At 36.5% G+C, this 21,351-nt stretch overlaps 1 long non-coding RNA gene and 1 pseudogene across 1 annotated transcript; both read right to left on the bottom strand.

Annotated features, from left to right (window-relative positions):
- Positions 1-246: 246 nt before the first annotated feature.
- LOC145768780 (uncharacterized) lies at positions 247-20,954 on the bottom strand. The gene is made up of 5 exons (XR_014288976.1): positions 20,719-20,954; positions 17,525-17,647; positions 2,021-2,114; positions 1,013-1,088; positions 247-830 (listed from the first exon to the last, which is right to left on the bottom strand). It is a non-coding gene; the product is annotated as an uncharacterized LOC145768780 (long non-coding RNA).
- LOC145768231 (uncharacterized) lies at positions 12,715-13,590 on the bottom strand (annotated as a pseudogene).
- Positions 20,955-21,351: the final 397 nt, after the last annotated feature.

Raw genomic sequence — 21,351 nt, 5'->3', positions numbered from 1 at the left:
TGACAAGTTTTAGTGGTGTACGGCGTTGCGTCCCATTTTCGACAGCCAGGTGGCTAATTTTACAGAAATACAATTTTGAATAGACGTTTCAAAGGAGTGTTTCTTTTTCGGTCATTACATGCAGACGAACGGATTCGGGAATCTTACGTTACAATTTTCCCAAGAAGAGATTATGGTTTACCGCTGTGACCACTAAGCTACTTTTATTGCTATCTAATCCCAATGATTTAACTCACGAGATTTAAGCAGACTTAATAGCAGGACTGTATTGAAATGGCGGTAGATATGATATAGTAGATAGATATTTACACAATCCACCTTCACTGATACATTTCATGCTGTGTTCATATAAGTATAAGTTTGGCTCCAGGTCCCCTGCGGTCACAAACACGCATATTAGCCCTAAAAAAGGGGGGGTTCACGATTGCAATATGCTCATTGTCGCCTGGGTTGATAGAAAGAACAAACAAGCCTGTTCTATACAGAGTATCTCCACTGCTATACATAGCTTAATTGAAAAGCCCAAAAGGTTTACAGCGGAAAAATGTTGACAATGCAAATGATAAGCACTTTAAAAGGTTTGCTTCCTCATTTCATCTAAGGAAGACACTGCGCACGCAGACTTCATCATATCTGCTTTTCTCATATCATCATATCAGCTGGTATGTATTGTAAGTACACTACTATGGTAAGACCTTGTCAACTGCAGGGAACTTGACACTATACTCTATTTTCTTAGTCATCTGAGAAGAATTGGTGCCAGCACAAAATGCACGAAGAACAGGTTGTATCTTTGATTTTGCATCTTCTGAAAGAACCTCACTTGACACCTGCCAAATAAACAGAAAGCTGCAGCACAACATTTCACCAAACTGTATGAAACTTGCATTGATTTTCATAAACGCAGAGCAATTCGTAGTCAAACCTCACCGTTTTGTCTTGTATGAATGTTTTTTCGACAAAACAATATAATAATTCACGTTCTCCGACAAATGCAAACAATGATACTTACTTGAAAGTCAGGAAACTTAACCACTTTTGATAGGTGAATTTTTGTGTACCTACTTGCTAATTTTTCCAGTGCATTCCTGAAATACAGACAGGAATAATAAAGTTAATACTGTACAATTTGGCCTACTTTAGATTGATGTTTTACAATAATGACAATATAGGGGTAGATGGGAACACTTCGAACACATTTTCTAAATTTAACTGCTACATAAAAGAATTACAAGTGGAAATAAACTTTTATGTTCATTGTATTCCAAAATTATTGCATAAAAAAGGCAGAAAATAGAAGTAAGTGCTGCCTTTGCAACAATTTTGGTTTGGTCGGCTGGTTTTTGAATGTTTATCCTCAGACTGACAAAGCCTTTGATAGGTTATTTTTAGTAGTTTTACATTCTTGTAGAGGCTTCTGATGCAGGGGCGGTTACCGACATAGGCAGAGTGAAATTTTTGGATTGTTGTTGCTGGAAAATTAGTCCATTAGGTGCCGCTGAATGGATAGCAGTCCTGAAATGTGTTGCTCAAGCGCTCAAGAGAACCGAACCAGCACTGCTGGAAAACAACAGATTTGGCTACTTACAGACCCAACTTTCGCTGATGAGACAAAGTCAGCTGTTTTGATAATGACATATGGTGTGTTTGTGGAATGCCAGAAAATATTTCGACATTTTGCCAAAGCTAATACAAATAAATCATTTTCATGCAAGTCAGTTTAGTGTTAGCCTATACATTTAATAATCAACTTCCATTTGCTAGGCCATCTTCAGTTAAGCTGACAGTAAACAACACACAATTAACCAAGACAATGTATCTCCTCTTGACTTTTCCCATTGCTCACTGAAAGAGTGAGTAGGTAGCCTAACAACGTAAGTAATTCCAGTAATAGAGTGAGCACACACTCAAGGGCAGAAACATCTGCTGAAAATCACAATATCTGCTGAAAATAGCCGGTGTCTAGGTATCATGGAAAGTTGTTCTTACAAAACTGAAGTAGAACAAAAAGTCTACTTACAAAGTTCATTAAAATGTTTGTTCACAAATTTCCTTCCATTTTTCCGTCCAAACTCTTTGATAGCTTCCAGAGCATCCACTTCACTTGTAAACCACTGCATAAAATAACATTGCAATGCAGACATTGCAACAATTAAAATGATGTAACAACCGAATTTTGCAGAATCACAAACGGACCCTGGGAGGCAAAGCCCAATGCCCCCCTGCGTACGCCACTGCCTACACTTGATCTAAGGAAGTAGGCCTAGTGAGTCATTTGCACAACAGCAAATAAATCAACAGCTTAATTGAAGCAAAATACGAGACTAAAAGTCAAACACTGTAACTTACAATGAAATACCTTTTTAACTCTTACAACCATATCGCCTACAACACTTGCACCTACAACAATATGGTATGCTTCACACGAAGCAATTAACCAAAAACAAAAGCTCCACTGACCTAGAGCAACTAGAAACACACACAAGAATGCCGATTGCCACTAAATCCACACGCGATGACAAACTATGTCACCGTGTAGCGATCCATTATTTCATCATGTAAGTTTTTCTGCCTTTTACTATAGTGAACTAATTTAACTTAAATTTATTTCCTAGTGTTTCTGTAATTTTCCATGTAAACTGCTCTCGAAGTAAATAGAAAAAAAGGGAACAGAAAATAAAATGATTTGTTCGCATTTGGCGTGAGCTCACATCAAACCAGCTCAGTCGGACCAGCTCAGCTCGGCTGAGAAAACGTTAAATTGATTGTTTAGATAAAATGTAATAATTTGTGATAATGTTTCCCTGTTCTGTAATTTCACTATTTTGTAATGTTTAAATTAAATTTGTGTTAGAGACCTGCAATATTATATGAACACCTTCTGATAACTTAAAATTATAATTCGAATAACAATTGTGTGGAAATTAGTTCATGGAGTCAGATAGCCAAACTAGATAAATTAGATAGATAGAACTCTCATCAGGTAGTCAGACAGCCTTAATCTTAATTCAAATATAAACAGACATTATACACTACATCTATAATAAAAGTAACCACATTGGTTACCCAGCACGTAAGTAGTTTTTTTTTTTAAATAAAAAGTAAGTTTAACAAGATCACCAAACTATCGGTACCTCTAAATACCTATTGTCAGGCAATGTCGGCTTTTTGGGGGATTGTGGAGCATTTCTAGGGAATGTCGAGCATTTCTAGGGGTTGTCGAGCATTTTCAGAGGTTGTCAGGCATTGTAGAGTACGGTACCGTAGCTACTTTCAGACATTGTTGGGAATTTCCAGGCATTGTCGATCATTATCAGTGGTTGACGAGTTTGTTAGGCATTATAGAACATTTTCAGGCATTGTCGAACATTTTCAGGGGTTGTCAGGCATTGTGGAGCAGCTACTTTCAGGCATTGTTGGGAATTTCCAGGCATTGTCTAGGATTTCCAGGCATTGTCGATCATTATCAGTGGTTGACAGGTTTGTTAGTCATTATAGAGCATTTTCAGGCATTGTCGAACATTTTCAGGGGTTGTCGAGCATTTTCAGGGGTTGTCAGGCATAGGGACTTTATATTACGGACGCGAAACTCCGCTTATCCGCCAACACTAGAAGGGTCACTGCACAATTTAAGTAGATACGCAGTCACATGGAACAGCACATCAATTTTGAACGTATATGAATGTATTGTCACTAAAGAATGGCAACAACGTTCTAATAAAGTAATAAATGTATCAAAACTAGAGATGTAAAAAAACGGTTTTTTTTGTTTTTAAAAAAACGAGCTCGTTTTTTTTGTTTTTTATCGTTTTTTTTGTTTTTTATTCGTTTTATTTGTTTTTTTTACCTATTTTTTCATTAAATGTCACAATATGCAGCAATTAGGGTAAACTCATTGCAATAGCGTCTCTTTCAACAAAAAAATAGTCTCATAACTCGTATAACATCTTTCAAATGAGACAATATGTCTCTCAAGTCTCAACACACGAGCCATAAAGGTTTCTCATCGTCTCAAATAGTAACACAGTGTCCTATGGTTGGCACATCTCAAGTATTGTCTGTAATTTGGTTCAGCCAGTTGTTAAATGCAGTACCACACTCGTGTACAGTTTCGAAGCCACCTGGGATTTTGGTTAATGGGCATGTTACGTTAGGACCAGGTGGTCAGGGTCCTGTTTCTCTACTTCACAAAGGCACTTTTCACCAGCACACCCCACCATTACCAGTACAACGTCAAGAGATTGTTCCAGTTGATGTGCATTTGGTGCAAACGTGATGAAAATCACACAAGCGGTTCTCGAGTTATAAGTGAAATAACCTTAGCCACTAAGTGGCTTTATAGATAAGGAGCAATAGAAAAACGGCCATATCTCAAGAACCTCTCAACATATTTACATAAGTTTTAGCTCTACCCCCATGTTTTATGGGGTGGGCTATCTGTTTATGAATATTAAAACAAGTTTTGGCTACTACTTTTTGAGCTAAAAAGAAATTAACCTCTTGTCGTTACGCACCAATAAAACCATGGTGCGTAAATTAAAAAAAAAATAATTGGGTAGAAGAAAGATTGATGACAAGTTTGGCAAAAGCAGTGTAGTGCTAAAGTCCCAACTTTTAGCCCAAATCACATTTAAAGGGAGCAAGTCTTTTAGGCGCAGACAGTTAGGCGCTGGTCTAATAGGCGCGCACACTGTGGCGTCTGGATATTTAGGTGCGGAGCACTGTGGCGCCCGGTCATTTAGGTGCTATTCCTAGTAAAGTATGTAGATTGTATCAGCATGGCAGCTTGCCAGAAAATTATATCATGGCTTCCGTGAGTGAAGCTGCTTAAACCGGCAATGCTTTTCACACAAAATGTTTCTCGATCAAAAAGACTGTAGGCTAAACTACGTAAAGTTTTTGCTTAAAATTTTCCAAATTTTCTCCATAATCATTCTGCTGTACCTCCTAAAGCATTGCGCGCAGAAACGAAGAAAAATTTTTCTTATGTGCAGAATTGTTTTGGCATTCGATTAAACTACATATATTTTCAAATTATTTTATCATGCTTGGGTAGTAAAGATTATAATGAAGTACACTTTTCTGCCAACTTTTAATTTTTTTAGAACTTAGAAAAAACACCGTATGGAAAGTTGCTAGTTGTACATTGAATGTTTTAAATTTTATTGCAAAGCTTTGCATCTTCGGATAGCTGAAGATGTATGCTTTCATTTGATGTCAAGATTGTGCGTCTACGTCGATCACATGAGATGTTTTTACGGCATAAATACAACAGATTTGTGTGAAAAATGTCTGGTTATTTAGATTAAACGTCTTGACCTTGGTGGTTGCGAAAGAGTTAAGTCAAATAATAACTACACTAAACATCAGTAAAAAAAATCATACCTTAGCCTATATTGAAGCGGGTGGTTAAAATTTTGGTGTGCAGTGCCTGACTTTGCAAGTAGCCTAGGCTACAGCAAAGAACCCACAGCAAGCTCTTTTGTTTGAGAAGGTAGGCTACACGAGGTGGAAGGATGAAGATTTTTATTAAACAATTAATAAATACGAAAAATGCGCAATCAAACACTGCAACGTATACATGAAGCCATCAGCAGCAATTTTTTCAAACATAATGGTGGGACTTCGCTCGTTATTAAACCTAGTCGGGGTTTTGACGGAAAGCTAAGTTACTCTTCACTTAAGCCTACCGCCCGGTTGAATACAGGCTACGGTACATTTTTTACTGATGTTTAGTGTAGTTATTATTTGACCTAACTAAAAGTGAACTCATACATGTTCGGAAACTTGAATAATTTATTGATAAAGCTTTCGCCGACGCAAACCTGGACTAACAAGAAATAAATGCAGAACACGCGCATTAAAAAAACAACATATTTTTCTGTTCAATATAACATTTTATGTGAAAATCATTGCCGGTTTAAGCAGCTTCACTCACGGAAGCCATAACATAGTTTTCTGTTCAATATAACATTTTGTGTGAAAATCATTGCCGGTTTAAGCAGCTTCACTCACTGAAGCCATGACCAACAACGCACACGCATTAACAAAACAATATATTTTCCTGTTCAATATAATATTTTGTGTGAAAAGCATTGCCCTACGCCCCTACCTGCTAAGCTGATACAATCTACAGACTTTACTAGGAATAGCACCTAAATGAACGGGCGCCACAGTGCTCCGCACCTAAATATCCAGACGCCACAGTGTGCGCGCCTATTAGACCAGCGCCTAACTGTCAGCGCCTAAAAGACGTGGACCCCATTTAAATGTAGTGAAAGATGGAAACGTTTTGATGTTTTTTTATTTTCCCTGAAGAGATTCAATAATCCTTTGTGACGTCATAGTCATGTTTGTTTTCCCTTAATCACACCATTGTGCTGTCATAGACATGTTTAAAAGAAGTATGGTTATTGGTTGCACTTAATCCATCCAATTTGAACTAGTTTGCAGAACTTTGAGACTTTAGCACTTTTTTTGTTTTTGCCTAACTTTTCGTCAATCTTTCCTCTGCCCAATAAAAAAAATTAAAGTTTGCATCATGGTTTTATTGGTGCGTAACGACAAGAGGTCAATTTCTTTTTATCTCAAAAAACAGTAGGCCTAGTTCTCAAATAAAATAGGTTTTCATCTTTGATGTTTGTTTTGTATCTTTATCCTGCATTGTGGGAATATGGGTAAAACTTTATTCTTGTCAGGAAAAGCATTATAAAGCATTTATTCACTATGTGAACACTGAGCACTGAGCAGTGCTGAAAAACTCCACTTTAAAGGAAAAATTTCTTCATTCAAGGTTGGTAGAATGGTAGTTACTAGCAATAGTCAACATGGGTGGTGGGCATTTGAAAGGAACATTAACCTAAACCTTTTCTGACAAATGCACTAACTTTTGACAGCTAAAAATATCAGTGATAAGGTCTCTTGCATTATATGTCCCAAATAATCTGCAAGAAGCATCAATGACGAAGTGTCCAATCCAAGATCTTACAACACACGAAAAGAATACTTCTGTTTCAACATTTATAAAGCATATACATCGTTGGCAAGCTATCAGTTACAAAACATGTTTAAACAAGCTATTGGCAATAGCTTGCATTAGTAAATTACCACGTCCACAAACAAGGTAAATGTGTGTACTGAATACTGCCACCTTGTTTTGTCAAAATTTCGTCAACCCATTGAGTGTGTACAAGAATAACCAGTACCACAGTATACTAACATCATAGGCTAACTTCCATAAAAGGAAAAAGAAATTAACTCATCTACATTATGTCATGTATCAAATTTCATTAATTCAATGTTTGTCAGGTCTACTGCCACAAACATGCCAGAGAATGAAGAACAAAGCGAAACAACATAGGTCCTCATAGGACTATGCAAGAACATATGCAGCCAAACACAAACACTTAGGAATTTCAGCACACCAATAAAACTATTTTTAGTAATTTAATGTTTTTCAAGAGCACTATAATGAAACTAAGCTGTAAATTGCAAAAAAATTGCAACTTTTTCAGAAAAATATGAAAAAAAACAAAAAAAACAAAAAAACGAGTGTTTTTTTTGGCTCAAGTTTTTTTTGAAAAAAAACACGTTTTTTTTTAAAAAAAACGGTTCGTTTTTTTTGCATTTACATCTCTAGTTATAACCCAAACTACATCATTGAACCTTTCCAAGTCTTTTTCCTGGTAAGAGATAGAAATAAATCGTGACATTCTGGGGGCTCGTCCGGGAATTAACCGAAAAAAGATAATTAACAACAAGCTATCAAAATGGCGGATACTGTCAAAAATGAGATGATCAAAGACTTAGGGAGCATGGCTGAACGAATGGAGCTGACTGGCAATGAGAAGTCTCAGTTTGTGATGGAAGAGTATCACAAGATAATGGCTCAAAAAGCTCAGTGAGAAGCTGTCGAAAGAGAAGAAAGAAGAGCTGTTCGTGAAATAAGGAAAGCAGAACTTGAAGCTGAAGAGAAGCGAGCACAACGTGAAGCAGAAGAAAAACGGGCACAACGGCAGTACGAAGCAGAAGCTGAAGAAAGAAGAGCGCAATATGAATTGGAAAAGTTAAGACTTGATTTAGAAAGACAAAAACTGGATATTGGTGAGCGATCTAAATCTACTAACGATAATGCTCGAGATGTTATTGTGGCGCAATTTAGACGTCCAGATTTTCCATCATTTGTTGAAGAAAAAGATGAGTTGGATAGTTATTTGTTAAGATTTGAAAGATATGCTACAATAGCCAAGTTGGAGAAGTCGACGTGGGCTACCCAGCTAAGCATGTTATTATCGGGACAAGCTCTTGATGTATATTTAAGACTTTCACAAGAAGCCATGAACTACGACAGATTGAAGTTAGCTCTGTTAAAGCGATACAATTTTACCGAGCATGGATACCGTCAAAGATTCCGAGAGGCAAAGCCTGAACGACACGAAAGCCCAGGTCAATTTATTGAACGTCTGAGAAATCTTTTGTTAAAATGGTTTGAACTTTCGGGGGCCGAACAATCATTGGACGGATTGGCAAACCTTATAGGTTAAGGAACAATTCACAGATTCATGTTCAAAAGATCTGTCTGTTTATTTAATGGAGAGGAGTCCAAAGACTCTAGAAGACATAGCCAGTGTGGCGGAACAGTATTTAGTTGCCCATGATGAGAAGTTGTCCACCGAAGAGATGTTGTCATTCGATGATGACGAGGAGCAAACAACTAATTTTAAAGGAGGTGCTGTTCCAAGAGAAGTACGTTGTTTTAATTGTAATGGCTTAGGTCATAAGTCTGTTAACTGCCGGAGGAAGACTAACAGAAATCATCAGGAATCGAGAAAGTGGTGCAATCGTTGCAATAGGCAAGGACACGAAGCGAAGGAATGCAAGGACAAGTCGTTTTCCCTATCCAATCAGTCTGGGAAGAATAAAGACACGGACGTTTATCGATGCGGTTGTGCGTTAATGATTTATGAACCCACGCTTGGAAATGAGAGATCGGATGAAGATGATCAGTTGGAGAAGAAAACGGGAAAGACAAAAAAAGATGCTTACGAAGAAATAATACCTGAAGATTACCTGCCAGTAGTGAATGGAACAGTCGGAAACAAAAAGGTAAAAGTTTTACGTGATTCTGGTTCTACGGGTATAATGGTGAGGAGAGATTTGGTTAAAGAAAGTCAGCTAACGGGAAAAACTGGAATTGTGATGTCGATAAATAACACTTCACTCCAAGGACCGTTAGCGAGGATATATATCGAAACTCCGTATTGTAGTGGGACTGTGAAAGCGTTATGTTTACAAAACCCTTTAGTTGATCTTATAATCGGAAATATTATTGAGAGAAATTCTGAAGTTACTTGTTCTTCTTGTGGAAAGAATGGTCACTTTGCTCGAGATTGTTCTGCAGATGATCAGCGACGATCTCACGATCACGAATACTACAAGCGCGAAGAACCGAGGAAAGGAGGCAGGCGACGACCATTTGGAGTTTGCTATAGATGCGGTAGACGCGGACACTTCGCCTGGGAGTGTGTTGCTGATGGCGGACATTCGGAAAACAGAAGTTGCCGTGACAACCACTGCTACCGATGTGGGGAGATTGGACACATAGCCAGGAGCTGCCCTTTTGATGAAAAGGCTTGCTACAACTGTCACAGAGAAGGTCATCTGGCCAAGGACTGTCCGGAGAGGAAGTGTTTCCGATGTAAGAAGATGGGTCATCTTGCTCGCCAGTGCACTGAAGACATTGAGGACAGTGGAAACTTTCACAGTAAACGTGATAATTATTGTTTTGAGAAACACTGTCGTTGGTAGATCATGCAACGATGGACTAATGAGACTGTTTTATTGAGTAATTAATTGTTTTGTGGTGTGTTTTGTATTGATTGTGTTGTAATATTGTTTGCAACAATATTCTAAGGGGGGGCGTAAGTCACAATCAATGTGCGAGGTCTCGCGATGGGCTGCTTTGTATCTTGACAGAATGTGCTGTTTTCATTATGGAATTTTGAGCGATGTGTTATTATCGGTTATTGACCTGAAGTAACCTTTGATTACAGGTCTCTATTATGTAATGTGTTTCCAGAGCATTCGGGACATTCATTCAGAACAAATCTGGAATGTTCTGTTGTTTTTCACAATTGCCGAGTGACGTTTGTCATGACGTCATAAGGATGTTTATCAGTAGATCTGTGATTGCGAAATCTTTATTATGTAACGTGTTTTCTACAACCTTCTACTCCTACGTGACGATCTAGAAGCTTCTTTAAACCTGCTATAAATAGTGGTGTGAATTGATGGATTATTATTATGATGAGTTGATTATTATGATTGAGTCGATTATTATGGGAGTCGATTATGATGAGTTGATTATTATGATGAGTTGGTGATGAGAGATCATTGTTGTAGTAGTATCAGTTGCTAATAGACGCAAAGATTATTGTTGATCGAGAGTTGAAGTATTGAATACGAGTAAAGCAAAGTTGATGCTAATATAATTTCTGATTGAAATTAGAATCGTATGAGAAGCTGTGAGTGGATCACGTTAAACTCGATCAAAAGCCGCAAGCGTTGGAATTTATTGCTGTTTACTGTTACTTTGATTAATTGCTGGAAGTGGTGAACCATTCGTTGGAGTCCTTCAAGCGTTTTCATATATATCATTTCACTAGTAGAACTATTTGACATTTAATTGACTGCTTTTCGATTATAACCCATTAAACTACGTCATTGAACCTTTCCAAGTCTTTTTCCTGGTAAGAGATAGAAATAAATCGTGACACCAAGAAGGTGATCAAATTGAGACACTGACTTCGTGAGAGCGGAAACAAAAATATTACGTTGATTCCCAATAGTGAACAGTCTCCTTTTAATTTCCCACTCTGATAACACAGCATAATAATGGTGCACTGCAAGAGAGGTTACAATAAAACATAGTTCTGTTGGCTTGGATAAACGACTACGATCAGCTAAAGCAAGAAGCTTGCAATACTCGTTGCTTTTTTCCACTAAAGTGTCATCTTGACCGGCAACAAGAAGTTCCTTGCAATCATTACATTTCCTACGACGACAAATGCTTCTGTCAATATACCCAGCAACATAGTATGCCACATTCATGTCAGATGTGGATAGGTCATCTAATGTCACAATTCTAAAAAAATCAACCAGCCAAGTTACTGACAATGCAACTTTTGTTGCTGTATTTGCTGAAAAATTTAAGGATGACAATTTGGCTCCAGCTAGCAAAGCTTCTTGTTGAAGTAAAGACAGCATTATCTCGTATTTTATTACCTGAAACATTCAGTAAATGTAATATCTATCTAAGAAGCTTCAACTAATTTCGGCATAAGCATAATCTTTGGGTAATGACAGTACTTTATGAAGATAATGTGTTCTAATACGTATATTTTTTCTTTGTATTCAGTCATACAAATTTTGGAGGTAACATGCCAGAAAGCTTCAGTCTCCATAAATAATTTAACAAATAAGAATAAAAATATAGGGTAGTTCGGGGCAAAACAAGTCGTCTGGTAAAACCGGTCAGTTTGATTTTAATCAAGCATAACTTTTTTTGGGGAAATAATACACTCAAAAAAATGCTTTAGAGCACTTGGTGGTTCTTTTGTGATGCGACAACAGCAACTGCTGTGCAGTTTTTGCTTGCTGTCTCGGTCTAGGCTGCGAAACGTAAGTTGGTGTAAAATTTTACCTTCATATTTTGGACTAACTTTTTTTTTGTGGTTTCGACTAAACAGAGCATTACATTATGAAAATTGTTAATTAAACCAAGACTTTCTAGTTTAAACAAAATTACAATTATTGTACTTTGTCTCAAAACTACTCATTTTGTAGTTCTTCCTTGGAAATTAGTTTTATTGGGTATTTATTTTTGTTCAGTCATGGCTATTTTGGTTGGGGCAACACAAGTCAGTCACGAAGTGCTGTGCCAAATTTTTGCCTCAATTGGCGAAAATGCTAAATTCTTTAACCAAAGAATTTAGCATTTGGTTCATAGGGTATTATTTGCCTATTAAATCAAAAATCAGCTTATCCTAATGTGAGCGAAGCATTTAGTTTTGGGGGGGGTATGCCAAGGGGGCACGATTTTTTTGATTTTTGGCCATGTTTGAGGCCCTATCACTGCTAAACCAAATTAGGTAACAACCCAAATTTTTTACAGGTGATAGTACTTCTGCCAAATATTGAAAAAACAACATCGTTTACATTGTCACTCTAAAAGGTCAAAGGTCATTGACATCCAAAGTTGGCCGTTTCCAGCTCTCGGCTAAGATGTTCCAAAATTTAAAACCTTGCCAAGACCTCATTTTTGATTGGTTTTGGCTGAAATTTGGTAAAAATGTTGTTTATAAGATTTTCGATAAACTGAGAAAATATCAGTACAAAATATTAAAGGGTTTGGGAGTTTATTTAATGTGAAACGTGGGTCGAAATGAAAAAAAAGCAATAAGTGGGGTCCTTTTAATATCTTGGTTGCCCCGTGGCCTACGATATAACACGGCCGGATATCGTGCCGCGAAGAGAAAAAATTAGAGGGTAACTTTTCTGCACAAAGTTGCATATACTAACAGCTTTACAATGGTTAACAGACAAAATATTTTACATTTCTGAACAATTCATGGACATAATGATGCGTTAAAAAGCATTCAACATAAAATTGTAATCATACGCTGATATGCTTGGTTCAATTGCTAATCTGGTCAGTCAAAACTTGAAAATTCGATGTGGCAAAGTATCACAGCTACCGTCATTGGCACTTTCGCTTTCATCGTCTTCTTCAGAACTCGATGGTACTTCAATGACCTTGCGTTTCTTGCCTCTCTGACTACTGGTACTTCCAGATCCTGTTCCAGATGGCATCTTCGACATTTCTTTCTGTGCAGCTATGTCTTCAGACGTATATGCCTTCCCTGCTGCTACTTTGGGGCCACGTTTTTGACGTGTTGTTGCTGGTGGAGACAGGTGCTCCTTCAACATGTTTGCCACAACTTCTCCCAGGGCCTCTTGGACTGTCTCAGTTGGATTGTTGTTTGCATCAGGGAGACGCTTAAGCACCTGCTGCTCATCCTGAGGTACTAGACCGCAAGCCTTGAATCCAGCTGCAAGGTTTTCCTTTTTCTCCTCCATCTTGTTACACAGTCATTTCAAAAGCGATGGAAACACAGTCTTTGGTATGCTGCCCCTCACTCTGCTCTCCTTTCTCCAGTCCTCCAGTATCATTCTCCACATCTTCTTTACTGGCCCAAATACGGCAACATCCAGTGGTTGAAGTAGATGGGTTGCATTGGGTACTAAACTGATAAACTTGATATCATTTTCTTCACAATCAGCTATCACCTGTGTACTGAAATGTGATGCCAAATTATCCCCAATAAGCACTTTCTTCCCAGGCTTCTCCTTTACATGGTCCAGAAACAACTTGAACCACTCCTCAAACGTAGTGGAATCAAACCAACCACCAACTGAGTGATTGTATAATGCACCAGGTGGGCCACCTTCCATCCAACCAGCATAGAGATTCCTTGATTTATACACGACCATCGGAGGGAGATACTCTCCCACTGCATTTCCACAAAACATTATGCTCACGGCTTGCTTGGAGTGTGATGTCTTTCCACTCTTCGAAGTCCTTTTCTCACAATGCACTGTTTAGCCCCTGGATTGTCTGTTACATTGGTTTCATCATAATTGTACACGTTTTGGGGCTCTACCCCATGCAGTTCCTCATAAATGTTTTTGAAATATTCTTTCACGATAGTTGAACTAATTTCAGCACGGCTTAGCTTCACATTGTCAGCAAGTCGTTGTGTAAGATGTTGACGTTCCTTAAATTTTTTTAGCCAGTCCTAACCAGGCAGGTTTTCCCGGAAGATTTTTATGGTTTTACTTTGTCGATTAACATCTTGTACAAGGTAACGAATGTCAGAAGACGATAATAGAAATTTCCAATCAGTTAGGTGGTTGATGACTTTTACTAGTGCTGTCTCTTCAGCAGCCAATAACACTGATTGTCCACCTGGTTATCCTGCATGTTTCACTGTTGGACGTGTCTTGTTCCCAACCATTCCATATGGTATTTTGAATTGCTTCGATGCAGCATGAATGGTCAATCGTCCATTCTGCACCTGCCGCACAGCATTTTCTAGGTCTACTTGAGTATATGCAGTTTGATACCCCCTCGACCCAGCTTTCCGTTTGTAGACTCGTGGCATAATTGTTACAGTATAGTATCAAACTTAATCAGTATCTACAAAGACAACACAAAATACAAATTTACTATCATAAAAACACAACTATACAGAATTTTGGACACCATTGTTCAAATTTGACGTTCAGTGTGACTTTGATAACCAATGTCAAAAGTCACCCCGATTAACGGTATTCCAAATATTGCTAAAGCTACAAACATATTTTATAATTAATATGTACAATTACAGTATAAGCACATAAACTATCTAAACGAAGGCTGTGGCTATATTGACGAAAATGAGGCACTTGACTTCCACAGAAAAATTTTAATGTGCATGATTATGTCTGTTCAACCTTGTGACATTTGACAAATATACCGTATACTGGTTATAACCAAGTGGTTTTTGGAATATCAGCCAAAATTTCCTCTAGTTTGGTTGCTTCTGGGCTTTGTACAAGGATATTTTTAAAAAATTTGACATCAAATTACTAAATGTTAATAAAAGGATTTTTGGAAAAAATGCAAGCTATTTAATTGCTGCTCTCGATCCTGACTACGGCCTAGATCACATCACAAAACTGAATAATCTAATGACTAATAATGTAATGCCTACCCATTATTGCAGATTATAACATAGAGCATAACTTAGTACTGCAGCACAATATACGTCTACCCTGTGGTGTCATCACTGCACTAAAACCTTAACCTGTTAGTCATTATTGCTAAGTAATATTTTCTGTGCAAAAAGTTATCGCTATATTATTGTTATTGTTTATCTTCAAGCATTAACAAGCTGCTCCAATCAGCAATTCAAACTAGATTAGATATGGATCAATAGCATTGCCAGATAAGGAATTCTGCCCTAATTTGAGAAAAGTTCAAAGCTGTTGAAAACAAAACTTGTATTTTGGAAATTTTTTTAGTCCTGGGCAAAGATCCTTAGCTTAACCCATCCTAACTTTAATCCTAACTCTGGCAAAACCTGATTGTGACCATGGCAATATGTCGGTAAAAATAGCCACTCCGAATTACATTTGCTGTTTTGTCAGCAAAATTGATACTGCTTGCTACATCAAAGTTTTTAACAAGACCAAAGATGTTAAAATGGTGTATGATTACTGGTGCTACCTAGTGCCTACTCTTGCAACAGATACCATTTTAAAAGCTTTGGTTTTATAGGAGCTGTTCTGCAACAGCAACACTTTACATTTAGGCTACAGTTTAGTAACTTCAGAGAATGAAATTAAATGGTGAAAATTGAACTGACAGTGTTGCCAGACGCAAAGCGTTACCCCTCTAATTTTTTCTCTTTGCGGCACGATATACGGCCGTGTTATATCGTGGGCCACGGTTGCCCATGACCCCAGTGAAAATTTGCACTAAATTAATTTTGTCCACTTATTCACTAAGATATGGTAAGGCTACCATGCAAAATTTATCAATGGTTTTCAATGTTTTTTTATAGAAAGTGTGCGTCAAAGTTTGGACAAAAACGCAAAAAATCCCAAATGAAAGATTTAAAATAAATGTAACAATATTGAACTATAGAGGCTACTAGAAAACATTTGAAGTGTATTTTTGATTGTGTTTGTATCAATTGGTCACAAAGCAATTGTTCTAACATTTGACAACTGTAATGTAGCCTACCATGTGGACCTCATTGTCATGAACAAAATGGCAAATTTTGTCATAATCTTCCTTGCTCAGTTTGTTTTGTCGTCAAGAAGAACCGTGGTTACTCGGCACAGCAATTGAACAAATAATGTCATAAAATAGAATCCAGCATGTTTGCTGATGTCTGTTCTGAACAAATGTGCTGCAGTAGTGCACTTTGTATGTGTAACTGCACTTTTTATGTGTAAATTTATTCTTTCCTTCATCAAAAAAACACTGACCTGTTTTACCCTTACTTAGGGGCAAAACCAGTCATTTGACTCGGTCGTAAAAATGATGTTGTAATCAGTGGCGTATATTCAGGGTGTTCAAGGTGTGCACTGCACACCCCAAGAAATCCAGAAAAAAACAAAATTTCCATCAGTTGTCGATGTTCTTTACTTTCATGATATTCTAACATCTTGCTGCATGCTGATTGCTTTCTTTTCAATTGCAAAACTCGTCCCCTTTTAATTTTAATATTCCAACGTTTGAGGTCATTGCCTTTAATTTTTTTTCGGTCATTACCTTTAAGCTGGGTGTGCACTGACAGCTTGGCGAGTGCTATTTAAAATAAACAATTAAGAAAAATGACGTCACAAGGCAGCGAAAACAGCAATGGTTTTAGGTAAGCCAGGCTGTGCACTCGCTGATCTGCACACCTTGGCGCGTCATTGGGGGAATCCCAGGCAATAGCAAGTTTTAGCTTGTTGGATTAGAGTTTGAGGTGATCAGCGTTGGAAACAACTTTTGCTAGAACTGAAGCAAAAGCAAGCTTTCTACGACGATGTAATTCAAAAATTTATTGCACAAACAAGAAGAATCGAATTATGCTATAGATGAATTTTCCTTCTGTAGTCGAGGATCGAGGTGTTAAACATTTTCGTTTTTACTAAGTAATACGGCGGATAAAAGTACAGCCGACCAACATAGCAATCGACTTTCTTTTCTTGTTTATTATCGAGTTGCTTTGCTATTGTTTTAACTTTCATCTGTTTGTTTTTAATTCGCTTGTACATTTCTCAAGGTGTTGCGACCGTGCCTAATCATCGCATGAAGTAAATCATTTCCATCTCGAGCACGCTTTAACTTTCGCGTTTTTTCAGACTCCTGCTGTGTTATGGCAAGTAATATTGTTCGTTTTGATGGTCGGAAATAAAAAGTGAACTGAAGTATGTGACTTTAGAAATGCAACTTAATGTTTGATATTATTAAGTCTTTCATTCAATGCGCTGTCAAATAAATATCTATTTTGTATTCTTCTCCATTCCGACAACATTATTTTTGTCAGTTCTGTTCATGTTCAGAATTTGTGCTGAAAATGCTCTCTTGAACGCACCAAATTCAATGTTAATTTTAAAAATTTTCTGGGGGAGGTCCCCCAGACCCCCCGCTGTTGCTTTGCCGTCACTGAACACCCTGTCAAAGTGGTCACGGTACGCCACTGGTTGTAATAACATAACTTAAAAATAAATCTCACTTTTTTTTGCCATCTTGTTTAAGGAAGCCTTAGTACAACTGTTTAACACTAAAAATTGAGACATTTTTAACTTTATGTGAAGATATGCACAATAATACCAAAATGTGACTAGTCTTGCCCCGCACTACCTATACTTTTTCAATGTGTACCTTTGCAGCAAAATGTTAATATTTATGTGAAGTTGCTCTAACCTTTAAACGAATGTTTCACAGACATCACTTTCCACAAATTCTCCACTATTTTGATAAATCGAGCAGTTTCAAGAAAAGATGGGTGATCCTCAGCATAAAATTCCAATCCTCGACTAGTTGATTCTTGGAAAATGCCATAAAATGTGTCACATGTTTAAGAGTTAATACATTGCAACTTTCAAGAACACCGAAGTTAATGTAGGCTAAATAACAGTCATGCAAAATTGACAAGCAAGCATATTTCTTTATATTGCAAACAAGCATATTAGATTACAATATAAAATACAGACAAAACCGGATAATTGCATAGTCCAATTGTCAAATTTTTATGATACATGCGATTATCCAATTATGTTATGGTATTCAAGAATCTCATGCGATAAAACGGTTTGTGTATTTAACCAAAATATATAATCCAGAAATTGATTGCAGCAGTTGCAAATAAAAGTGCTCAATGTTTAAAAGACAGAGCTAATGTAAACCATTATTTAATCAACTATAAAAAGTTTGCGCTACCATTGGTTTCATGTACTGCAAGGTACAATCATCAGGCGCATACTGAAAAACACATAAGCAGAAAATTAAAAGCTATACGTCAAAGGCAAATTTCTTTTATCAAGCAAAATTTAGAAATGTTTTGAAGATGTTGCTAAGAAAAAGCGGACAATTATTCATTGTGACGTCTGAATAACAAATTAAATATAATTATTGAAAAAGGAAAGGGAGTGAAAAAAAGCAATGGTTAAGAAAAATATGCGATATTATGGTAAATAAATTAAATCGAATGCAAAAAGCAATAGGCATGTTCGATAGGAAGCAGCAATTGAGCGTAGGCTAATTATGAAGATGGAAAAAATGCAATAAACATGAAAAGTGCGTTACAAGCAATACTAACGATAATTTTTTAATTTAAATTTGTTGCGATGTCTACATTTTGATATAATTTCATCTCTCTTGTTGATACAAATTGATTGATCGTCAGTTGCAATTAAAACTTTTTCAGTAAGGCACAAATCACATCTTCTTGATCCGCAGCGGTATGGTTTCGAATGGGCAATAATTTTCTAGTTGATTTTGTATTCTTGATTATTACATTTCAATGACCAAATTAATTTAGAAAGTTCAGTTTCATTTTTGTACTTTATATTATTGAAAGACTTTGTGTGGTTGCGGAATCTAGTTTTAAACTGTCCTTCTGTTAATCCGTAGTATTTCTTTTGAACGTCAGGTTGATGGAGAACTGTAGCTTCGTAGACTATGCATTCTGCAAGACAATTACCATTCAATGGGCAATCGTCTTTTTTTCGGCAATTGCATGTTTTTGCTGCTGGTGTATCCGGGTTGTTTAGAATTTTGCAGTTGTGGCTTTGGATCAGGTCTGATATGTTCTTCATGCAAGAATATCTGAGTTTAATGGTATTACGGTTAAAAAGTTTGAAATATTTGTGATGAGATGTGAAGTGTTTATTAACAAGAGATAGAAATTGTTTTCCAACATTGGTTTTTACATTGGTACTAAAGGGGGGATTAAACCAGATGACGTTTCTTTTTCTTTGTTTTTTCACCGGAGAAATAGCTTCGTACTTCAATGAGAAGTCATATCCACTTTTCTTCAAGGCATTCAAACTCTTTATTATCAGAAGACAGACTGCTTATCCGCTTGTTAATCATCTGTGGAAGTTGTTTTGTGATTAAAGGAGGATGGTTAGATTTGACATTAATGTACAGAGAATTGTTATTTTCTTTCCTGTATGGCCAATATTTGTTGAGATTTAGATCAAACGTTACGTCCAGAAAATCTGTGCAAGAAAGATTGGTATCAACTGTGATGCTGAGACCATTCATTTTGAAGACTTTAATGAGATTTTTTCTTAATATATCTTGTCTTCTGATAATATATCTGTCTTCTGATAAAAAAGAGTTTGACAAGTGTAAGACCATTTACGACAATGCCTTGAAGAAAAGTGGATATGACTTCTCATTGAAGTACGAAGCTATTTCTCCGGTGAAAAAACAAAGAAAAAGAAACGTCATCTGGTTTAATCCCCCCTTTAGTACCAATGTAAAAACCAATGTTGGAAAACAATTTCTATCTCTTGTTAATAAACACTTCACATCTCATCACAAATATTTCAAACTTTTTAACCGTAATACCATTAAACTCAGATATTCTTGCATGAAGAACATATCAGACCTGATCCAAAGCCACAACTGCAAAATTCTAAACAACCCGGATACACCAGCAGCAAAAACATGCAATTGCCGAAAAAAAGACGATTGCCCATTGAATGGTAATTGTCTTGCAGAATGCATAGTCTACGAAGCTACAGTTCTCCATCAACCTGACGTTCAAAAGAAATACTACGGATTAACAGAAGGACAGTTTAAAACTAGATTCCGCAACCACACAAAGTCTTTCAATAATATAAAGTACAAAAATGAAACTGAACTTTCTAAATTAATTTGGTCATTGAAATGTAATAATCAAGAATACAAAATCAACTAGAAAATTATTGCCCATTCGAAACCATACCGCTGCGGATCAAGAAGATGTGATTTGTGCCTTACTGAAAAAGTTTTAATTGCAACTGACGATCAATCAATTTGTATCAACAAGAGAGATGAAATTATATCAAAATGTAGACATCGCAACAAATTTAAATTAAAAAATTATCGTTAGTATTGCTTGTAACGCACTTTTCATGTTTATTGCATTTTTTCCATCTTCATAATTAGCCTACGCTCAATTGCTGCTTCCTATCGAACATGCCTATTGCTTTTTGCATTCGCTTTAATTTATTTACCATAATATCGCATATTTTTCTTAACCATTGCTTTTTTTCACTCCCTTTCCTTTTTCAATAATTATATTTAATTTGTTATTCAGACGTCACAATGAATGATTGTCCGCTTTTTCTTAGCAACATCTTCAAAACATATCTAAATTTTGCTTGATAAAAGAAATTGCCTTTGACTTATAGCTTTTAATTTTCTGCTTATGTGTTTTTCAGTATGCGCCTGATGATTGTACCTTGCAGTACATGAAACCAATGGTAGCGCAAACTTTTTATAGTTGATTAAATAATGGTTAACCAAAATATCTATATACATGTGATAAATCAATTTTATCTGCACAAGTCAAAATTTTAGTTTACGATTAACACAAAATACTGTAAACATACTTTTTGACTTACTGAGAGCATGTGTCAGAAAAACATGGCTTGCATGAGTGTTCCAAAATGTGTTCAAAGCCAGAAGTTGGAATATCAAAGCAATACTCTTGCATTCTCTGTTACAATCATTCAACTTCGAATTTTTTTGTGGTATTGCTCGCACCCATTTTTCCTCAGTTCAACATCATTGGGAAATTTGAACAGAGACATTTTAACCTCGCTACTTGATTTATATCCAGTTGTACATCCGGGTACATAGCAAGTGTTAACTATTTTAAGAATTAATGGTCAAATGCATTATATACTTATAAATACTACTAAAGGTATAAGAATGATTAATACCGGTACGTTAAAACTACAGAATTACCTATGACATCAATACCTTGCCTAGGTTTTATGTGTGAAGCATTTTCTGGTATAAAAGCTGTTTTATTTGAGACAGGTGACAGATTTTACATAAATAAAACAATTGAAAAGTTACGGGTAATCCGCTTAGTTTTCATTCTGCTAATAACAGGATTTCTGCTTTATTTGAACAAATGAATAATATTTATTACATGACATCTAAGGTTTAGCAAATAACAACATACCTTCAATGTCATCATTATTATAAACTAATTGACTACTGTCACTGACCAGAGGTGGGCAGTAGCG

Source organism: Aplidium turbinatum, chromosome 4 (assembly GCF_918807975.1).
Source record: "Aplidium turbinatum chromosome 4, kaAplTurb1.1, whole genome shotgun sequence".
NCBI lineage: Eukaryota > Metazoa > Chordata > Ascidiacea > Aplousobranchia > Polyclinidae > Aplidium > Aplidium turbinatum.
Note: the sequence above shows the minus strand (reverse complement) of the source record. Positions and strands in the feature narration are given on the sequence as shown.